We start from the raw sequence: 16,745 nt of genomic DNA on the forward strand, positions 1-16,745 counted from the left end.
ACAAAACGCAATAGTTAGTTGTATTGATAAATTTTAAATAATATGCGAAATAAATTTTTGATTGACTTTTAGTTGGTAATAAAACTCATCAAAATAATGCTAATTAAGCGTCGAGTCGAATGAGATTGAATGTTCGAATGAAAATTAAATACACATATATCATTTTTGATTAAAATTCGTAATAATTTTCATTAATTAATAGGTCGAATTTTTGGTAAAATTTTCGTGTAGCATAATTCGTAAAATTAATCAGTAATTAATTAATCGCACTTCGAAAGACCTGACATTGTGAAGGCGTGAGGAAGTGGGTGGTGAGGAAATGGGCTTGAGGGAGATAGAAACGAACGAAGTAACGAGAAACGCGGCTTTGATAGATTGCATTTATTTTACGGAAGCTTCGAATCGATACCAAGTGTCGTGAGTTACGCCGAGAGACTGGAAATTTTAATTGCCAGAAAACGCATTCGGCCGAGGTCTGTCGATCAATCAAAATCGTTATTTCAGAAGTTTATAAAATCAAAGTTATATTCATTTTGTCGAATATACGTCGAGTTTCAATACACAATGTATTAATATTTTGTAGAATTATTAATATATTATATATATATATATTACGTTTAAATATATATTTATTACATATGTTAACGTTTCAAATTTTTTTCGTATAACCTAAGAAACCGCTTTAGACTGGACCAATGCCATTTTTGGCATTTTTTAAACGTTATGAGAATAAGTTTCACAATCAGTCAAAAAAGTAACATTTATGCATGTGTTTCGGTGCATTCAGTCATTTATTAGTTAAAAGTCTGTCACGAGTTATAAAGTATATATTCTGTACCCTATAAAACCGATTCTAAACTAATAAGTCGGAATTTGGAAATCATTAAATTCGGAACTTACAATTAATAGTAGAAATAATTTGCTACATTTTATAACATTTACTAATCGTAGTTGGTGTATCATTGAGACGAAATCGATTACTTTATCATAAATAGGAGAATGTTATAATGTATTTATTAATTTATAAAAAAAAGAATTTGTGTAAAAAAATGTGTATCCAAGATTGTCGATATTTATACGATAAACAAAACGAAAAAATTATCAAAACAAACGACTACCTTCGAATCACTCATCAATATCAAAACTTCTTTCCTTCGCCTGAAGGAGGATTTGATCGTTCAATAATTCTAACGCATTCGTTACGAAAACGGATAGCTGTCGAGTCGCTGATTTTTTCTATGCCGTCCATCGACAGAAGAGGCGCGCCGAAAGCTCTTTTTCACGATTAAACAATGACGTATAGTCGATCTATGGACATAGTAGAAAAACCGACAACAAAAGGGATGAATTTCGTTGTCCATATTTCGAGTAGGTATATCTCCGCGTCGATAAATTGTAGTTAGTCGACTTTCATAAAGATATATTACTTATTAGTTCTGAGGCATCGTTCGTTAAAAAAGATCTCTAATAAGTAACTTACAAATTTCACTAGAATGATGTAAAATTAACTTTTAAAAAAAAATGCCTTAAAAGAAATATCCTTAATATAATAAATTGATTTATTTCCATAATTTTCATGTTATTTTCTGAAATAAAAAGTAATATACTTTAGTGGTATGACTAATAAGAGAATTATGACTTTTTTAGTAATAATGTTTAAAGAAAAAATGAATAAAAAAGAATAAAGAAACAATGTTCTATGACATTTAAATATTCGTTTCGTATAGATATAATCAGAATCGGAAATCATAAAAAGAATGTTTGTTTTTATAATATAACAAAGATCGAGTAAAGAAAACGAGTCTATGTTGAGGTACAAAAGTACTTAAGATACTCGACATACAACCGTACAGTCAAACTATACGACGGCGTTCAGCAAATTTTCAAGAAAATTGAACGGTGTCGTACCGAGTGCTCTTCTCGTAGATGTACACTTGCCAAGGAACGAGAAGGAGTGCCAGTCGAACGAGAAGAAGTGTTTGATGTAGCGACAACATAAACTCTAACCCTGTCGAGCAAGGAAGGATCGAGTTGAGGCAAGACTAGTGGGCTGGCTGTTCTTAAAGGAGTCAAATCAATTTCATTCTATTCGTTTCCTTGCCAAGTCACTTACTATCGTTTCATCTTCGACTTTTTCTTGTTTTTTCTTTGCTTTTTATTTCTTTCATGGTAATCAATTGCCGTTCATTTTTTCACGCCAATACAAGCCATACATACATAGTCTGATTTATTGAAATTAATTTTATACGAAGAAAGTGAATGAAGTACAAAATTTCGAAAATTTTTATATCGGATTAAGTTTCGGAATGAATCAAAATAAGCAGGGATGAGTAAGATCTATAATATTTCCGTTAATGTTATTTTAAACTTGGTTCCTTCCTAAAGTTATATTATTTAAGTAGTGCTGAATCACACACCCACACACACATATATATAAACTCGGAGAATATTGATTAAAATTGATGATCGCCGTAGATATTGGTTTTGCACCTGATCTATCTTTATTTAGACACTGATATAATAAAAAGAGAGGTATAGAATTCACGTGAAATTTAGCAGGCGTAAACTCGTTTCATTGGTTTAAAAACTTCAATTTTGTTTTCCTTAAAAACAAATTTTATATTTTATCATTCGATTCATATTTCTATTTTATTTAACATGAATTTGCACAAAAGGGAAATTTAGCAAAAGATTATAGCATCAGAGACGTTTTTCCTTTCGAAACGTCTCGAGATCCTAGTAACAGAGAATAAAAAAAGAAAGAGATGGAGAAACTAAGAAGCAAGACTTCCGGATCACGAGTTTTCCTCTCAAGCGGAAGTACTGCTGGAATTTGTTTCGAAAGTTGAAAAATTCAAAACGCGAGCACGCTCTAGGATCCGTACGCAGATGAGTGCGTTTCGTTTATACTCAGGACTCTCGACAAAAAATACATCTCGCATGACGAGAAATCCGTATTTTCTTCTAGTTTGTACTACATCCCTTTTTCTTCTGCTTTCGCAAAAATGCTATCATTCAGCATATTTTTCTCGCCCTCTCGCGAATCTTTTTCTTGCGATGTTTTCAAGATTTCCTTACAGAATGAGCGGAAGAATAAGAAAAAGGAAAAAAAAGAAAGTCATAAGGATCAAGGGAACGAAAAGTTTTGCTGGCCATTTATAAGGCCATTTCAAACATCTCGAATGTTCCAGTTTTTAAATGATCTTTTGGTTCCTCCCGGACGTTACTAAGATTTCAAATTATGACGTCGTTGCTCCAATTTCACGCCGAACACTATTCTCGGCACGTTCATACTATCTCTTTTATCGTTATACCATCTTCTTTATACTATATCTACTTCTTCTACCTTCTCTTTGGTATATACTAAATGAAGATATTTTATCTGCGAGCGTAAACGCTTATCCTCAAACATATTTCATTCGATATTTCTAAATCTTTTTCTATTAAAATTTATTCCTTCCTTTTCTTTTTTTTTACCTCGCTTCATTATTAGTTTTAATCGTTTATCGAATTTTAACGGATTTCAATATATATTCTCTGATAGATTATATGAGCATTATTATAGCAAATAATTCGCCAAAATATAAAAGCACTTGATAATTATCGTCTTTATTATTATTATTATTATTGTTGTTATATATAGTTCGCCATCTTCCATTAGGTTTATTTTCATGAACGATACATCAAGTTTACATTTCGTTTACATTATATTTTCAAAATTGTTCTTCAGATTCTCCTCGACATTTAATAGATTCGTAATCAATGGTAATAAAATTCGAAAACGTATCGTATTTCAAACAAAATAAACTATGATATACTCATGTATATGCATATTGTTTACAGAAACGAATAAAAATAGTAAATTTTTTATTTTTCTATTTTAAATACTTAATAATATGTATATTTATATGAATGATTTTGTATAAAAACGAATAAAAAAGCTTTCCTCTTTTCTCATTTTGCATAATTAATTCGAAACGTCAACTACAGATAAAAGGAACTCGATTATATATTACAATTTCTGTGCTTTTCGAAAAATTCCTTCACAGAGGTAACGATAAGTGATGTGCTTTCGGCGTTATTAAAGTCATAAAAACATGCTGGAGTAAATGGAGAAATAGGCGAGCGAAAGAAAAGAAAAGAAAAGAAAAGAAAAGAAAAAAATGTTTAGAGTCCTTTGAAACAAATAACTACTTTCAAGCTTTAAGAGATTAACCTGTGTAAAGCCGACTAAATCGTGAGAGAATAGAAATGAATTTAAAAATAATGAGAGTATTTTAGTAGAAACGAAATCGTAATTTTTAAGGAAATATTTTAATGAGAATAGAGAGGGGAAAAGGAGATAAAGAAGAGTAACACCATAGATTGGTCGATTTAATTGTCTTGAAATAAAATTGTCGTGTAAAAAGTCACAGTTTTTCTTTCGCGAAACGATATAATTACAGTTAACGCAGGCTAATGTCTGCTTTAATTAAAGCAGTTCAGTAGAATGTGAGATCAGTGAAAACGAAGACTGGAAGTTCACGCCTTGCTTTTCTCCACTTCATTTTCTTCTTCTTCTTCTTCTTCTTCTTAGTTCATCGTTTTTCTCGCCCACCCCCGATTCACGTTAAAACTTAATCGAAGTTTTTAAAATTTATCATATTTTTTCAATCCTTTCACTTTTCTTTCTCTTACTTTCTTCAGTGTCATTCTTTGCTTCGTTCGAAATAAATCAATTCTAAGAGCTGATAAATCTCATTTTTCCGAGTTCCATTAAATTACTACGGAAAGACTCTTTATCCAAAATTAATAAGTATTATTTTGATAGGAAATCATGTATATTTTTATACGTATTTATGTAGATGCACAGGAAAAAAGTTATTATCTCTTGTTTCTTCTATTTTATTTTAGTTTACTTATTTGTTTTTTAAGGAAAATTAAAAAAGTCTTTTTGCGATGTTCACAGAATATGTGAGGTTTCGATTTTGACAAAATGTTTCTACGCCTAAAATACCTTTTGACACAAAAGATAAAAACATATCTCGCTATAATTGACGCGTACTTATCGGGTACGTTTTATTGGCAAAAGAGAAAGGATAAAAGGACTGTTACATCAATTTCCGTGAAAAGTTAAGACAGCAAAATCAAATAGAAATTCGTATCCAACTCGAAACTTAAGTAATTACGACGTCCTATCTTTGCTTCGTGATCAAAGGTGGATTGAATGAAGAAAGGATGGTAGGCAAGACTGAAACGCTTGGATAAAAAATTAATTAGGAAATCGTGAAAGATGTTCGGTGATGTCGTTCGGTAGAACTTTTTTTTTTTTTCGTCGTTTAGAAAATTTGACGGGCAGTCACTGCAGAAGAAGCATGAGACAGTTGACAACTTTCGTAGTGTACAAGAAAAGAAAGAAATATTTTGTTAATCCTTTCAACGTTTAGGTATTAGTCTTGTTATATTGAATATTTGTTTTAAAACAAATTAAACGTGGAAAAATTAAATTCTCGTATTTATTTAGATTTGAAAATGAACGAAGAGAAAGTGTATTTTCATACGATTATGTTTTTTTACTTTAACAAAAGGAAAACAACAGTACAAATATACTAGCAAACAAAATTTCTGATGTCGATGACGATGGTGCTGCGAATGAAAGAATGGTACAAAGATGGTTCGAAAAGCTTCAGTCTGGAAATTTTAATCTTATCGATAATAAACCTCTGTAAATCCTATCAGGATTGATAACCATCAAATTACTACTTTAATTATAAAAATAATCCAGATTATATCACACAATATATTGTCGAAATATTAAAAATATTGAAATTTAGTATTGCGAATTATTTAAATCGACTTATGATTTTTTATTGGTCAATCCAATAGTTTTGTTTTATATTACTAGTTAATTTTTTTCACCATCTTGTCGTTTCAAATGCAAGGTAATCTCTTTCCATCCGCCGTTTGTATTCTAATGGACCCACGACCGTCAACGAATTTCCCGTTCGTTTTTTTGTCATCTCCATTGAGAATTCCAAGATACCATTATATATTTACTGTATAAATATGTATGTATACATATACACACATTCAGAGGACTAAGAATTTTCACCTCATTCTCGTCGAATTTCTACCTCTACTTTCTTCGTTTCCTTCTCTAACCGATCTATTCATATCTCTGCTACTATCTCTCCTCTCCCCCTATTTTTTTTGAGAGAAAAAGTTGTCGAAAGCATCAGAGAAGACCGGAAATTGAAAAGTTCAAACGAGAGGAGCACAAGTCACATTATCGAAAAAACATCGGTAGAGAGATTGAGGAAACTTTTCTACGTGTATCTACCTAATAGATTTTTTCTATTCGAGATCTCGCACGAAAAATACTGGAAACAAAGACTCACAAAACTTGTGTCGCATTCATTACACACACAATTGCTGATATTAATTATTAATAAATTATTTAATTATATTATATTACTTTAATTTGTATTATACTTGTATACTTTATAATCATAATCAAATTTAACTAAATTTCTTTCGTTTTTGTAATTATGAAGCTTATAAAATATATCAACATTAATTTATCTTTTATATTAATCAACAGAATTTATATAGGAAATAAATATATGATGTTCATCATTTGTTCGTTTAATTCAAAGATCGACGAAATGAAACGTGTTGAGCAATGAGTCGAAGTAATTCACACTCGATAAAACCTAGAATACCTATATTTAGTGAAAGGTGTTTATTTGTAAAAAAAATTTACTGCTGATCGTACCGAAGCGAGAAAAAACAAAATTCCATTCGGGCTACTCGATAATATATATATCTGCTATATCAAATGTTTTTTTCACAGAGAACGGTAACGTTGTATAGATTATTCATCGAGTTTCCTTTTATCAGATAACACCCTACAATTTGTAGTTTTTTATAGTATGTCTGTACTAACAAATGAAATCGCATAGATACATTTCTATGCTAAGTCAATGGGATTTTAAAAAGTTAAGATGATTCTAGATGTATTTTATAGATACATAAAAAAAAAGATCCAAAATATAAAAGGTTTATAGTACATACCATACGAGAACGGAGAGAAAACTTAAGCTATCATTTTATAAACTTTTAGTTCGAAAATCATTATTATCTTCGAGGCAACATTTCAATGTGGTACATACTTATGTAATTAACTAATTAACTTCTATATAAACACAAGTAATTAATAATTACAATAATGAACATATTATATCGTATATTTGAATATTGTTATTTTATTTTGTACGAAAAATAATAGAATATATCTTACGAATAATGTATAAAGTTTGACGAATGTGTAACTTTTAAATATTATTTATACCGGTAATGACATTTTTTTCATACCGATGCGATTCAACCTTATGAAACTTCGCGGAAGTCGAGCTGGAACGGTGCAACAAGACTTAACACGTTTCAACTTTGGAAAAGTCTGGTATATAGCGATATAACTTGGGTTACGTTTCGAGTTCACCAACAAACGTGGACACACTATGAATCCGTATCGTTGTTGAAAGCTAGTTTTCCACCGAAAGCTATTCTCAACCTTATTGTTATGTCATAATTAATTATTTGATACTCATTCTTTTCTTCTATTCCTTTCTCTCCAATACCTTTTCTCATTAATAATAATAATAATAATAATAATAATAATAATCTTCTCAATCTCATCTTTATTAATTATTAATTATTCATTTTATCAGAACTGGTTTTCTTTTGTCTGTTATTACGTTATATCATGTTAACGTTTTCAAATTAAAAGCATGTAATTTTAATATAATCCTTTTATGAAAATTTTTATTGTTAGCGCGCTCATTTTAATCAACATTTGAGATAATAAATGAATTCATATACATATATATATATTGTATTTAATAAATTATTTTATACTAACGCACGCGCGCAATTAAATCTTGTTTATCTATAACTAAAAATATTTTTTGAAAGTACTATTAGTCGTAGAACTAAACATACGATGGCGATCACATGATAGTTATTTAAATTTTAAATAAAAATGATGCTTTCAGTATTATTGCTTTCCTTCAATTGACATTACGATCATTTATTGTAATTATTAATATTATTTCATGATTATGTAAAAATTATTTAAGTAAGAAAGAAATTAGTAAATATCTGCATTCAAATATACAAAATATAAATTAAGTATGTTTTAGTGTTTATTTCACGAAAATTTTCGTGCTAAATATTCTTTCCAATACGTAGTATCTAAATAAAAATAAAAAAATTAAGACACAAATGGTCAAAGCTTGATTCATTAAAAGTCTTTCTATTATACTGCCAGAAACATTCAGGACAGTTAAATGATACATGGATTTTACGAGAGAACATTCTCGCTTGTTACGTTTCGAATGAATGAAAATTTGCGGTATATCGATTTCGACAAGGCGCAAACAAAATTCGTTATACCGCAAGAGTGAAGAAAGAAAGAACGAGAACGAGATAGCGTAAAATCGCAGAAGGATAGAAAATCATAGAATATAAACAAGGTAATACATCGTAATAAGTATTTCAAGAGATGAATTGGCAAATAATACAAAAGAAAAAGAAGTTCAATTGATGATAAATTTTGATTGATAAGAAATATTATTTAATAAACTACACGCGCGCGATAACTTTGAAACCCCAATAATCTGAGAACACAACAAAAAAAAAACTAATTATTTATATTAAGTATAATCAAAAAAATGTATGCGTTCGTGACACTTTCACAATAATATTGTTTATTAATCTAACATGAAGGTTTTAACCAATTGAGGGAAAACAAAAAGTATTGAATTTCTCGAGATTTAAAATAAAATTGAATTAATTAGAAAAACCGAATGAATAAACACGATATAAATGATAAAAATATAAATGTAAATATAATAAAAAAGATATGAGAGAGAGAGAGAGAGAAAAAGAAACCGATTAAACGACTAGTTCGACGAAATTTTTATTAGTTTATCCGTGTAGTATCTATGCGAGTAATAAACTGGATCGAATTGCGGCCCAGATATCGATCCTGCTTCGAAAGCGAAAAAGAGATCGCTTTACCGAAGGTGTCACGAACTCAGGAAATGGCTACGTACGAGGTGAGGAACGTTTAGAGTTTGACATTAAAGAGAAATCGTTCTTGCAAGCAAATTTCCCGCACATGACAGCTGTCGCTGCAGGCTGACGTCGTCTTTCGCTCGTAAACTCGCTGCTTGCTATACGTTAAAACACGAAAGGGACGCTTCTACAAGATATTAGGGAAGTTGACTACCAGCAACGTCGGCTCTTTTGATGTATATCACAATAAAAGATCTTTTTCGTATTGATGCAGAAAAATATCGTCTACAATTTCATTATATTGAACTTTCATAATTATTTTAAATACCAAGCTTTATTGCGATTGAATTGCTAAACGTTATATTCTTAAGATAGGAAAAAGAAAATATTTAGTTAAAACCGTTTACTCAAACGTGATCAATTTTATTTCAATTTATTCTCGCGATTATAAAATGCAATCCGACGTCGAATTATTTTCAGTCCCATTCTTTCTTGCATCACCAACATTGCAATAGTTTTTATTAAATGATGGTCATCAATTTGAAAAAAAAAATTGATATAGCATTTATAATTGCAAATATAGTTTAATATAATTCTTTTTATAAAATTCTAACAATATTATTAGACTTGCAAATAATTCGAAACAAATACAATTCATAAAAAATCAATTGAAAAAGATAGTTAAGATAACGTAAAGAAAATAAAAACTCAAGAGGACGAAAGAAAATATGAGAAGAGAAAATTTCAGAATATTCGAGTATAAAAGAGAGCATAGACAGGTGAACGTATTCCTTACTCTTTTTCTCGATTTCTGATTCTTTCTATTATCCTGACGTGTTTGTTATCTTAGTCCATCGACAAAGCCAAGAGGAAACCGAGAATATTTTATTTCTATCTTTTTCGCATTTTCCAGGGTTTTATATGGCTTTCTTATTTGAAAGAAATAAGGATAGAATATCTAGAAGATCTTGGGTTGAAATTTTCTTAGAAGTTATAATTTTCTTTTTTCTTTTTACTTTCTTTTTTATCTCTCTTTGTGTTAACTTATATATACATACCTACATCCATCTACGTAAAGAGTTATTACAAATTGTATATAAATTTCTTAATTCCATAAAATTTACCTACGCTTTCCAATTTATCTCCTACTGCTCGAAAAATACGCCGGATTTCATTTCGAGTGACTTCGTTAAAAATTTTATATTTCTTTTTCCACGGTAGAGAAATAGTTGTAAGAATGCAATGCTTCTGTACTCACGATTCGAGTTTAACGAGCTTCGTAATATTTCATGTAATTTTAAGAAAGATATCGTTTGAAAATTCAATATTTAAATGTTTGGGAAATTAATTAATCGAATAGATAGATAGGTAAATATATTTTCGAATCAAGTCCTTCAAAGTTGAAACATCTTAAAGTTTCTTCGAATATAGAATTCGATGCAAAGTAGAAAATATTCTTGGGTTTCAATTTAAATGAACGTGACGTTTTACTTTTATGACGACCGTCAAAGTCCTCTTTCATAACTTCGTTACGTTCGTATATTAGAAATTTCAGAAATAATAAACGTCCATTGTATTCTAAAGAACGTCACACGAGATAGGTACCATTTACTTTAAGTAGAACGTCTCGTTAACATTCAAACGATATAAATACAGTCAGCCTGATGTTGTGCTCTATTGTCATATTAACTACAAAACACGTTCTATTTTAAGTTGAAAAGTTCTTTTCAACCAATATCATGTCCTATATACGCAGTAACACCATTAATGATGATGTATCGATTATATGTATGAATATATATATATATATTACATTTTACGTTAAAAAAGAAAATCAAGAATATGTTTAAACATTTAAATAATATATCTAATAATATATTTCCTCGCATAAGTCCGAGATTAAATTAAACAATGATATAGAAGCAGCAGCGAAACCCAATTATATCGAAAAAGACAACAAAAAAATCCAATATGAAATATCGAAAAATATTAAATGAACGTGGGATTTTATTTATTCAAAGTAAGCTCGTGGTATTAGCCAATTAGTGTAATCAATGAAATTCGAGGGTTACCGAACAGCAAAGAAATAGTGTAGAAAGGAGAAAGGCAAGTTAACAACACCTGAGGGAAAATATTTTTTCGTTCGGAATCGGTCGAGCGAGGGAAAAAAGACAGAAGAAAGAGAGAGAGAGAGTGGGTGGAGGGAAGGTGGAATACTATAAAGGAGTAGAAAAGGTTGGAGAGTAGGCTAGCGGTCTGCTTTAGAAAAAGAAAGAGCGGGAAAAGAAAACACGCGGCATAACGAGCCGATAAGTCAAAAGCTCGAGTACGCTTCGTTCCTCGGCTTTACGTCATTCGCAGACTTGTGCGTGCGTACACGTTCACACATACTATGTTGTATATATATAATATATAGATTGCATGTTGTATGTATATATATATAATGTATAGATAAGCATAAGATAGAGAAATCGACTATCAGCCGCGTGTCGAAGGCTAAAGTGCGCGTCTGCCATATGTCAGATGATAGATCTCGTGATCTTATTTTTAAAGTAGCTTAAATCCAAATCACCGCTTAAGATTAACCATACACATTTTTTCGTAGAAGAAACAAACTATATTTATATACGTACGATAATGCTACGCGTATTCGTTTAGAAAAAAATTATAATTTATCTTCTAAAATTATCCTATCTACAAATAAACTGTTATATAATATATATATATACAATATATATTAGAACAGTTTATATATATATACCGGTCATTCGATAGTGGTACAACGAAATTTTCTATTAAATAGGTTTTGACTTTTTTTTTTAAATATCACGCAGATAGATTGATTGTATATTACGTAAAAGAAAATGAGAGAAAGAGAAATATAAAACGTATCGATCTTGTCTCACTGTCGCTCTATTTTAAATTTTAATCAAAATATTTCAGCGACCAACGAAACGTCAACGGTACTGCTGCATACGACTCACAGTACTACGACTATTTTGAAAGTAACTCAGTTGTGTTTTCAATACTCGTATACTCTCTACCAAAAGAATTTAACTCGGCATCAAATATTCATTCGTTAAACATGATTTTCTCTTTCTCTTTCTCCTTCTCTTCTCCTGTAGCTATGCCGTTATTAACATTCACACCATATCGACTCCATACTATAGATTGAAGGCAATGTTTACCTTCAAACTGATCATCATCCTTGTCTATGCAGTATGCATGAGCTGGAAACATTTTGGTATCACTTCCTAGCAAAGTTTGAAGGAGTCGTGCGACGACTAACGCAGACTAAAGTCATTCCACGAATCTTCGAAAGCATTCCTCGTCTACCATCTTCGCGGAACTTCCGTACGATATCAAGATACTTGTTTACCTCTTCGTGTATACTTATGTGCAAAATATGAGCTAGAGATAGAGAACGAGAGATAATAGATGAAATTTCATTTGTAACGTAGATATTTTTGTTAATAATGCATCAAAGTAAATATAATATAATAGAGAAAAAATGAACTCAGTTTTAATTAACTCGGTATAGATAGTCGCATAAAATAAATTGAAATAATCAGCGAATTAATAATGTGCATTTTTAAAAGGATCGATCACATGATCGTTAATAATTAATCATCATTAGAGAGAGAGATAGCAATCATTAATTCTATCGAACGAACCTTTTTTCAACGAATATGTAATTGATCTTATTAATAACAAAATATGATAATATTCTGTTTATCTATTCTTTTTTTAAAGCGTTGTGTGTTATCATTATTATTATTCATGTTACATAAAGCGAATTTTGTCTCTTATCAAGGCCATATCTTTTATGATTATGGTTGGAACAAAGCATCGAAAATATCGAAAAGTTAAGTAAAAAAAACAGTAAGGCGACCTTAAAACCGTGATATCCTAGCAAGTGTGAAACATGGCCTTTGTTGTTTTCTGGCGCCCTACGGCAGCATGGAGCGTGAGCCACTTCGTGCACGCGCTACTTCGAAGTTAGTTCGACCGAATGGCGGCGGTGTCATATTACGACAACGATAAAAACAAGGGGAACATTTTTTCGGAAGGATGCTTGGAAAAAACGGGAAAATTTGAGAGAGAAACGGAGAGAGAAAGAGAAGGAAAAGAAACAAAAGGGTTTATTTCGCCTAAGGGAATCCTTTTTCTGTGAACACGCACACACGTTCTTTCTTCCTTCCTCTTATTCGATTTTTTGCGTCTTTTCAAATGTGTTTATTCATCTTTCTTTTACTAACGATCCTTCTTCTTTCTTCTTCATTTCATGCATTACATGAAATGAGCTGGATTAAAACGACGTGGTAACATTGGTACGGAGTAATTTCTTTTACGCATTGTGCAAATACGAAGAGGATTTATAAGGGAAAGTATACGAAGCAAAAAATTTCTATATGCGTTTCTCTGTGTTTTTCTGGGAATATTTTTCAAACGAAATAGAAACAATTTGAAAAAAAAGAAAAACCGAATAAATGTTAGTAACGTTTTATTTGATTTTCTATTTTTCTTCGATTTTTTTTTTTGTTTTGAAAGAAAAAGAAACAAGAAGAAAAACAAAAGAAAAAGTTTCTACGTTCTTTTAGAGGAAATGAAATGACTAGGATATTAATAATGTATGCTTTGCTTTTAGCATCATTCATCGTCGACGAACACGGGACACATACCGAGAGAGTCACCTAACGAGATGTTTGTAAACCCACCTTGGTAGAATCACATAAACCTAAACCACTGTGGAAGTATTAAATCTTGTGTCTTCTTCGTTGAAAAATTTTCCTCCTCGTTCCATCCAATAAATTAGCACCATCCAACACAAGATATATGGATGTATATATATACGTATATATCCATTCGAATCAACGAAGGATCATGAAATCTCACTCTAACTGTCGTAACACTTGTATGAGTCCATCACTTTCGATGATAAAAATCAAAGATCACGATGAGCGTTATCGCATTTCGCGTTGCCACCAGAATAAAATAAAATTCGAGCATGAGAAGAGAAAAAAAGAAAGTAACAAAGAATCAAAGAAAGAAAGAAAGAAAGAAAGAAAGGAAGGTATAAAAGAATAATTCAATTTAATAATATTTCGAGAATTATATCGAAAATTCAAGTCCAGCCTTGATTATTAATCTTAAGGTGTGATTATTTTATTTGGTGTTTTCTCTCCCTCTCTCTCCGTTCTTCCTGCCATGCTTTATCCTTTAAAACGCTCGTCCCACCTTCCGTCTTTGCGAAGACGGAATCAACGTTGATCTCGACGAGTTCCTCGATCACGCTCGATGTTTGCGCGCGCGAGCATGGCGTCTTTACTACTGTCAGTAGTCCGGCCGGCATTTGAGCGCGCCTGCCGCGCTGATTTTCGTCGATCCTTCGGGCCGACTGAGGAAGAGGAGGAGGACGAATCCTCCTCGATGCGCGCTCGCTTGAAAGCCCAACTAGACGATATGTGTTAGTGAGGGAGAGAGGGGGAGGCTGAGAGACAGAGAGAGAGAGAGAGAGAAGAGCGTACGACTGACTGAGTAAGTAGAAAAAGAAAGAGAGAGAGAGAGAGAGAAAGAGAGAGAGAAACAGACGATGATGCTGGTGGTGAAGTAAACTCGTTGGGAGGTGAAGGGGCGAGCTTTTTCGAGAGGCAGCTGGTGCCACTTCGCGGACGTCGAATGTACTAAACACTGCGTTCCCAGCACAACCGAGGAAGAGTACAGTCGCGTCTCCGACGCCGACGCCGACGCCGAGTGGGGGCTACATTTCTACCCTCGCTCTTTCTCTTCTCCCACCACCATCATTGTCACTACTACTATTACTACTACCTATACTTTGTGTTCTTTATGAAAGAACCCGTACTTTTACTATATGGGGTGTGTTTCTAATAGCTACGAGTAAATTCTACTAATCTTATTTATTTCATTACTTTTTTCTTAAGATAGCTTTGTACTGATAACAAAATGTTCAAATGTGTTCCACAGTAATGTTTCATAAGAAAATAATCTTTGTAAGAGTTTAGCATAGGTCAAGATTAATAATTATTAATAAGTATTGCATTAAATGTTTCGAATTATATAATGAGTTTTTAGTTGAATTTTTTTATAATAGTTATATTTTTATACGAACTTTTTCTATAAGTAAATTATTTTTATTTCAATAACGAAATAAACAATGGGAGAGAACAATTGGAAAGAAATAGCAAAAAGAGTGGCGTGCAGACGTTATTCCAGACCCCCAGGAACTACTACCGAGCCGATACAATCTGATAGCCTATTTATCATTTGGTGAAGCTCACCTTCACAGTGCACCCTTCGTTTAGTTTTCATAGGGTCTTTACCTGACATTCTTTGTCTCCTTCTTCTACGCATCTTCTTGCTTTTTACATCCTCCCACATTATTTTCCAGAAAATTTTTTGAAGAAGTACCTTTCGTCATAATCACGCTAAGATTACTACCTCAGTGTTACCTCAACAATCTCCTACTTTTGTTCCGGGAAACAGGGGCAAGTGATTCGGAGGTACGTTTCTTACAGGATTCCGCAGAATTCTATCCATGCTCTAACCCTGTTGAACGTAGCCTATGACAGTATTTTGAGAACCTTAATGTGGGGAGGATCTCGCGTAGTCTGGTATGCGAATAACACAGTCTACCTAGCATTGGGTTATGACCTGACAGAGGCTATAAGTAATGCGGAGGGGAATATCGAAATCCTAATACAAATTATAGAGAGATTGGACTTTAAAGTGGCGGCTTATAAAACGTAGGCAATTGCTTTCTGTAAACACAAGAGAGTTCCTAAGGTTTGAATTGGGTGATCATGATAGATATAGGATCCAGGTTTAAATACCTGGATTTAATGCTAGATTCAGCATGGTCTTTTAGGTCCTACAGAGCCGAAAAAATTCTCTAAGCCATTAGCAGGATTCTTCTGAATCTGCACAGCCCGTGAAAAAAGTAACGTTGCCTGTACAGCAGCGTGATCCACTCGGTGCGCCTACATGGAGTTCCGGTATGGTGACGTGCTGCTTTAGAGGATAATGGGATATTAAAGGCTGTTCGAAGCCTGCAGCGCACATGCAAGTAGACAAACAGAAATTTCAAAAATGTTAAATTTAAGATTAGCGGTGAAAAAAATAGATATTTATTACAAAATAATGAAAAAGAATTACATGTACAAACGGAGCCTTCGGATTTATATATTAGTATACGTAGGTAGGTATATTAAAACATTTTTCTTAAATCATTGTTAATTTTATTTTCTACTAAGTGAAGCTTGTAATAAATTTAATTAAAACGTTCATCGTATTTTCTTGGCCATTTCATCTAACATTAGCTAGATGTAAGCGAAATATCGAACGTTAAAGAATTGATCGATATTACTACTTTTTATAAAATAAAATCATGTGCTTTGTACTGCTACTTATTTTAGCATTACGACCATTAGTAATATGGCAGTTTAAAGATCGTAGTAGTGCTATCTTCATCGAGCACTTAATATTAATTTTTGATATTGCACATGAAAATAAGAAAGTTTAGTGGACGATGTCTTGCGTTGAAAAATATTCGAACGTATCGGTTACGCGTGTAGTATTACTTGTACACATGTGTGTGCTTTTTCAAGAAGGAAGAAAAAGAGAAAAAGCGAGGAAAAAGCTTTCGTAGAATACGATAGTGAGGTGAAACG

At 31.9% G+C, this 16,745-nt stretch overlaps 1 protein-coding gene across 10 annotated transcripts in view; it reads right to left on the reverse strand.

The window, feature by feature from the left end:
* The window catches only part of LOC106788229 (collagen alpha-1(XVIII) chain), a 197,915-nt gene that overhangs the window by 76,749 nt on the left and 104,421 nt on the right, over window positions 1-16,745 (reverse strand). For 2 of the 10 annotated variants that reach the window (XM_014751378.1, XM_014751369.1), the window contains exon 1: window positions 13,776-14,527. The exons of the other annotated variants lie outside the window; for them this stretch is intronic. The gene's annotated coding sequence lies outside the window, so the exon portion shown is untranslated. Of the gene's footprint in view, window positions 1-13,775; window positions 14,528-16,745 lie in introns of those variants that run through there. 10 annotated transcript variants of the gene reach the window in all.

Source organism: Polistes canadensis, unplaced genomic scaffold, assembly GCF_001313835.1.
Source record: "Polistes canadensis isolate GaletaPanama2010 unplaced genomic scaffold, ASM131383v1 scaffold_5, whole genome shotgun sequence".
Classification (NCBI taxonomy): Eukaryota; Metazoa; Arthropoda; class Insecta; order Hymenoptera; family Vespidae; genus Polistes; species Polistes canadensis.